Raw genomic sequence first — 7,321 nt, forward strand, 5'->3', positions numbered from 1 at the left:
AGGGGCGCGGCTGACTGCTAGACGTGGACACTACCGAAACAATAAGTATTGTTGTCGGCGAAAATTTGAAGTAGTTTAGTTGCATATAATTGTATGGATTTGATGATTTGCAAATGATGTATCTAGTCATGAATATATATTTTTGTGCTGACTAATCACTATCCGCAGACGAGCAACGCGTCCACAGGCGGTTGGGGCCAGATTTTGATACTTGTGGCTGTATATATTCTTATATTTTAAGAATAGTAGTTGGAATAAATCAGACAAAACAGTACAGATCATACAAGTGCTACAAATTAGCACCCAAGATAAAATTACAATTGTGACACTGACAGAGAACCACACATTCTGGACACTTATACACACGCGTGGCGCATATAGCATAGTCACCACGTGGTTGACTGTTGGTCTTGGTTCCATCGACCAGTTCATTGGATTCGTTCCCCTCTCCCCATTGTACTCGTACTGGAGAGAAAGCACGGCTCCATCTTCACGGCAGCTCACTCTGCAGCTTGGCGGCGGAGCGGCTCTCGCTGCAGCTCGGAGGCGCTGCGGCTACATTTCCATCTCGGTGGCTCGGCAGCTTGGAGGCGCAACGGCTCGCCGGCGGACCAGCAGCTCGGAGCTGCGGAAGCGGGTATGTCGCCGCCGTTGCTTGTATGGGCTAGGCAAATCCTCGTAGTTGCTGCTGTTGCTCCCCGTCGAAGGTGGCGCCTATTTTGGCTGTGCTGGCACTCCCTGAAGCTGATGACTTTCGACTGCAAGCGAGGCTCCAGCAAGACCACGGTGGCCGTCGTTGCCCCTCAGGTAAAAACTAACCTCCTTCATTGTTTGATGAATCTATAGAGTTTTTTGCGATTCAATTCCACTATAGCACGAGGGGCACCATAATCTACTCTTTTGCCGAGATTAGTGGAACGGCAAAGTACATCTTCATTTTCTGAAAAATAGAACAAAAAACAGAACAAGATGCAGGGAGTGAGCACTCGTAGAAGTAAACTCCAAAAGGAGAAACTCATGGTCCCGTCATTTACAATAGGCCCAGTTGGAAAATGGCCTGTCAGGCCGTCGACGTTGCTGACGTGGTGCACCGGCCCACATTATCGGTGAACCGTTGTCGGAGTTGAACTTGTTGATGGACAGTGATCGAAAGCGTCCCTAAGGCCTGAACGAACTGAGCATAGTCGGAGAACAAATAAGCAGTTTAACATAAGGGCATCACATAATTAGTTACAAAATCTGAATTCAAAAACTATGCTAGGTCTGCAGTTTTTTTCATGCATCATCTGAGTTAACTGTACTTTATGCGCAGCAGCAGCCTGAAGCCAAAAGAATGCAAAACTGTACAAACTAAGGTAAAAACATGTCCAGATCCTAATAACTTTGAAAGTCTGGGTCCTAATAGAACAATTCAAATAGTTAATAGTCAGAAGAGGCTAATTAAGGTACTTGTATAAGGTACTTAACTGGGCATACATAATATCTAGGATCAAAGAATTTAGATAAGATGCCAAGGGTTCGTCATTCTATAAATGGAACTCACCTGAACACTAAAGCCATGGTTGTCATTGCATAGCTCTAGATTAAATAATAAGGGCAATACCAAAAGATTTATGCATTAGTGCATGAACGAAGAGAAAATAAAATGAGTCTATAATGTCCCATGCTATATGAACACCAAATCAGGGCAACAGAAGATCACCCATACAAAAAATGGAACTATGTGAGTATAAATTTTCAGGAAAACAATAGTATGGTGAGATGCATTGTGCACTAAGGATTATAAGCTCGTGTATGTACATTTGAACAAATAGATGATTAAGAAAGGGGAACATGCAACAAAAAATACTTTCGAAAAGTAGTAGTAATTTTACCTCTGTAACAGAGGAAGTACAAAAATGTATTGGTTGGCATTTCCTCCGGTTGGCTAATTGCCTGGGATAAAAAAACAGTAGCTATAATGATGGTGTTACTTTCTTGTGCAAGCACCAAAACTTCGCCAAAAAGTAAAATATACTGGGAGCATTACCTTTATTTTCCCTATAATCCTTGCCCTAGCTTCTAGATTATATGATGGCGGTGCAAGCTAGCCAACATCTTCAGATTAGTCCATCCAAAAAGCACCCCAAAGGTAACAGTTGGATTGATTGTATCATTCCTGAAACACCATTATCAGAAATTCAGTTGGTGCTTAATAGTAAATAGAAGTGCAGGACATGCTTATCACGCTTACTTAGGACTCATAGGCCTTATCTAATCCCTCTCCAAAGCAAATCATCTATTCGATGTGAAATAGGCAAGAGGTAGGCAAAAATGCTATATACCAAAGAGTATACGTCAACCTAAACTGAAGTACTGCTCACAAGGAACAGAGTATGATAACAGGTCATTGCTCACTCTAAAAATAAAATAAGTTGTTGGAAAGGAGGGGGGGCTATTTTATTTATACAGTGTAGTTTAGTGATTTAGTACAAATAAGAACATGTCCAAACCTGATAGGCACGACAATCTCAAATCTATGGGGTCAGTTTGGTTAGATCAGGATGAGCAGAAATGAAATGCACCATATACATTTTCAGTTTAATCAACAGATGTGCTATTCTTTGAATATGAACATCACACGGCCAATTTGTAATAGTACCCTACTTTTTTCTGTATGGCTCCTGTGATTTTTGAGTGCAAACCGATGAGATTAGCTTAACTACATTATCTTAGAATCCCATAGAGACTACACCAGCAGCAAGAAAGCATTATGGTTTTTCCCTAAAAAAATAAAGCATCATGGTTAAACTTATGCAGTTACCAACGCCTGTTTTATTTAAACAGAAGAAACTTAAATTAACTACAGTCTCTCACAATGCCATTAATTAGAGACTACAACAGCGGCAAGAAAGCATCACAGTTTATGTTATGCAACTACCAAAATGTGAGCTCGTGCGAACAAAAGATAGTAAATTATTCAGCCTAGCATCATGGTTCAGCATACAAAATCTGAAACCTGAAAGTATCGTGGTTTATGTTTTGCAACTACCAAAATGTGAGGTCGTGCGAACAAAATTATGTTTTGCATGGAAGTATGGATTGAGAAATCTGAAACCTGAGCAAGAAGGTCCATGCTTTAACATGTAAAATAAAGAAGAAGAGAACATCTCGAAAAATACAACTTGTCCTTCCGCTGCTTATCCTCTGATTTATGCATATGCATCCAGTAATATAATCAACCTGTACCAAAGTAAAATCATATGCTTGAGATAACTTGGCAGAGTATAAACAGAGAAGAATTCAAATGTACAACTTAGGTCTCTCTCATGAAAGATGGGTGCTTGCATCCAAATCTTCCTCGCGATTTATTTATGCAACCACAAAATTCTTTGAAGAAAACATGAGACTGTCATGATTTAAACTGATTTAGACTCTCATGTGCGCTTTAGCCATTTTACTAATACTATTTTAAAAGCAGGAGATATTTTTAAACGACACTAACAGTGCAAGCTTAGATAATGCACCACAATATATAGATTCCAAATCAATTAATTGGCTTCTTGGACAATTATATCAATCTAAATCAATGAACCAACCTACAGGAGAGTTTTAGGCATGCAGTGTCACTACCAAATTTGAATTTACTACGGGCACCAATGAAGAGGGGCCAGCTTGTCTGGATTAGGAGAAGACGGAACAGCCTCTGTTTTTGAGCCTGCTAAAATCAAACATGTGTTATTCTTGTAGGAACGCATTCCATCTACGAAGATTAAAAAAAAGGAACATAGATAAACCAAGTTGCTTTGGTTTCTTCATTATCAGGAACTATTTAATTTGAATACAAAGGCATCATTTACCACTTTAGATGAAACTGCATTGCTAGTGGCCACACCTAAGAGTTTGTATTATTTCTTAAATATTAACTCATCCATAATAAATGACAAGGCTCTTCGTCTATGATTTAAGAATTCAATCACATATGTAAGGAAACACTTATATACGTATATACATAGGCTAGGTTTAGAAATGTTCTATGAGGTTAGGAGTAAAGGAAATTGTATACTTTCGGAGAATTATATATTTAAACTTGCTCAGCTACAACCAAAGGCACATGTGTGGATGTAAGTAACATGTATCTATACATAGGCTTTATTGAGCATGATTTAGCCTTGGCTACAGCCTGCTATGGCGAAAAGGCCTAAATCTGAATATATATGCCACTAAAGTACCCATGTTTCTCTACAAAAAGGGTCAACTGTAATCCTAAATTGTGGTACTGAATTTTAGGCACTCACCGGATAAACAATGGTCATAATACAAGTTTATGGCTGACACGTCACAACCAGCAAGCTTCAGTTTAGCTCCCACCTGTACACTATTTAGGAATCCATACAAGAAAGTCATGTACAGAGCAACAACACGGACAAGTGCGTACTGTATTTCAGAGATTAAAAATTGAGATTTTCAATCTGGGACAAATTAGATATATGCTGCAGCTAGAATTCTAATTGGAGTAATTTCCGCCAGAATGTGGTTTTTATACTAAATCCAATTAGATGGATTATTTTGTGTTTATAGCTGCCATAATCAAGGCTCTGAACCTGGTACTATTTGCATGATAATGGGGGTGCTCTCACACATCTGCAATAGAGATACTATTCTTTTCATAAGCTCTTGCTTTTCTACCCATATTACTTAGTTGTGCCCCTGTTTACTGCTGACACTACAAACTTTAGTTTATGTGGGTGTATACAAGATGTATAAAACATGAACTGGCAAGAAAAATACAAGGGATTACCTGAATATATGATGCTACAGTATACATATCTTTCTAACTGAAAAATAAGCCTATCATTTTCTGCTCTAAGATTTTCCATGACAGAGGTCAGGCGTAGGCTATAGCTGGCGATCAATTTTCTTGTTTGATAGTCGTCGTTGACACATAAATGTGCAACACAAACCGAACCCATGAAACCATAGAAACATAAGTTCAGAAATAGAAGAACTAAAATGGATTTGTTCGGTTTAGTTTAAAGATGTGTCAGTTAAAGTAGACTACACCTAGTCAAGTTGCTGGTCCTAACCACCGTACATAAATGAGCCCATACATATTTCACTAAATAGGAGAGGAACAATCAATTTTTGCAATAGCTAACCTGCAACTGTAACCATCTAAGCATCATTTTCCTGGGCATCCTCTGTCCTTTCCTTTTTATCTTCTCTGGATTTATCTTTTACCTCTACCAATGCATATACATATGGCATTCAAACAGAGTAGGTAATCGCAAGCATATGCAAACCCAAGACACAAAGAATCAGATTTGGAACAGAGAGAAGGATACCTCTGCAATCACGGCACTGCAAATACGCAAAGAATCATATATATGCCTCTTCTCCATATAACGCCAACGTGTTCCGTATAAAATAATTAAACAACCTGAAAGCAGCAACATGTACTGACATAACAGAGAAACTCCAATCGCTAACTTTCATAAGAACACATATCCAAAGGGTGACAAAGAAAGATTCATGCCACATCACTTCCAACAGGAAGAAACCAAAAAAGGGAGTGGGAAGTAACATAACCTTGATAGTCAACGAGATAGATGACCCAGCAACTAACCGAGGAAATAAACTCTGTTGAGCAATCAGGATATGAGACAAGGAGTGGCAAACTCAGAGTCATTGAACAAATGGGATTTAGATGGTTCAGAGAAGTTTAATCTAAGAAGGGATAGAATCAACCATAACATCAAAATCAAACTGTAGGAACAAACATGGGGGAGAGAGAGGGAGAAAGAGAATTCACCTTGTTCCCCCTGACCCAATTCTTCGTCTAAATTCGTCCTCTTCTTTTCTGTCTCATATCTTCACACGTCAAACAGTCAACCAACGAGTGAAATTAGATCATCAAAAAACTAAGGGTCCGTCTAGGACACATCTAGATGTGACATAATTATGTCACATCTAACATGACATCATCCTGTTTGTAGCCTCCCGATCGCCCCTGTTCTTGTTTTGTTGTTCGATTGTTTGTCACCCAGTCGTTCGATTGTTTGTCATTGCTCGTCCTTTTTTGTTGGACGCTTCCAGGGCTGGGCCGTCCCTCTCCCCCTCCACCACCCCACACTCTCGGCAAGTTTCCTGAGCCTAGGCCTTGTGTTTGTGGGCTTAATTTGTTTGTTTGTTGTAAAAAAAAAGCTTGGGACCAGATGTAGGCCTTGGCAAAATTGCTTGAATCCAGAGTTCTTCACAAGCTCCATTCTGTAATTGCTTTTGCAAACACTGTCGACTATCTTGGAAGAACACCCTATGCTAAATCTGATATACGCACTTGCTCTTCCTTTATTCAAACATTCTTGGGTTGTTCCCATCTGATAATCAAGCAAAAAAGACAAATTAAAATTAGTAACTCAGTTCTATCAAACAAAAAAGTACTTGGCATGATAACACACTACTTATAATAAAAAACCGATGGCGTGGCAGGTAAAAGATGTTAATTGAAATAAAAAACAATTTACCTTCCTGCTTTGCTCCTTCAAAACATTCCTCCCATGTTTACTCTCATCACTCTTTTGCAGCTGCATACAAAAAAACCAAAATAACAAAAAAGAAAATTAGGCTCTTATAGAACAGATTATATTCAAACAAGACTGAACTTATGAAGGCAAAAAAGAAGCACGAAAACACAAAAAAGTTTGGTGCGGTGAAAAATGATTTACCATTTTCTGATACCATCAAGCAACATGCCATCTGATGCATCCGTTTCTGTTAAATCAATATTAGAGGCCTCAACTTCAGAAACATTGCCATGAAAAGTTTGGTCCAGGTCTTCAATGATGATATTGCTCTCTGAATTTTGATGGTTGGTATCTCTGCTTACACCCCCCTGTAAAAAGAAACAAGAATAGATAAACAAAGAATTTTGAAGAATAGTCAAGTATGAACTGAGCATGGAAAAATTGTTGTAATCGTATTGTGACAAGCACGTACATTATTAGACATATTAGGAGGAACCAGCCAATGGGAAAAAATTGAATGTCTAGAATCAGAAATGAAAACAAGAGGAAAAAGTATATAGAATCCCCTAGAATCGGGGTTGTATGACTGCTAGGGTTCCATGTCTGAATCACAACAAAATTCATTTCTGGAAAAACAAAAGTATGTGATTGACCACTGAGAATTTCAAACTGACTAGGGGGAGAATTACAACCTCAATCAAGCAAAAAAATCAGCCTTAGATGAACACAAATTCAGTATGAATGAACAAAATATCAGTCTGTATAACCAACACACTATTAATTTCAGTCTGCATGAAGTCCAGGTCTCCCCTGCTCAA

The 7,321-nt window shown here is 38.7% G+C and overlaps 2 long non-coding RNA genes across 3 annotated transcripts; both read right to left on the minus strand.

The window, feature by feature from the left end:
• Nucleotides 1-397: 397 nt before the first annotated feature.
• LOC119319107 lies at nt 398-3,344 on the minus strand. Of its 2 annotated transcripts, XR_005154353.1 has the most exons (5): nt 3,098-3,344; nt 2,030-2,158; nt 1,875-1,935; nt 1,035-1,174; nt 398-940 (listed from the first exon to the last, which is right to left on the minus strand). It is a non-coding gene; the product is annotated as an uncharacterized LOC119319107 (long non-coding RNA). The 2 variants fall into 2 exon arrangements; XR_005154352.1 differs by having other exon boundaries at nt 398-1,174.
• Nucleotides 3,345-3,526: 182 nt separating this feature from the next.
• Nucleotides 3,527-7,058, minus strand: LOC119316834. The gene is made up of 7 exons (XR_005153343.1): nt 6,705-7,058; nt 6,504-6,563; nt 5,792-6,356; nt 5,325-5,619; nt 5,139-5,222; nt 4,278-4,357; nt 3,527-3,697 (listed from the first exon to the last, which is right to left on the minus strand). It is a non-coding gene; the product is annotated as an uncharacterized LOC119316834 (long non-coding RNA).
• Between the last annotated feature and the right edge of the window lie 263 nt (nt 7,059-7,321).

Source organism: Triticum dicoccoides, chromosome 6A, assembly GCF_002162155.2.
Source record: "Triticum dicoccoides isolate Atlit2015 ecotype Zavitan chromosome 6A, WEW_v2.0, whole genome shotgun sequence".
NCBI lineage: Eukaryota > Viridiplantae > Streptophyta > Magnoliopsida > Poales > Poaceae > Triticum > Triticum dicoccoides.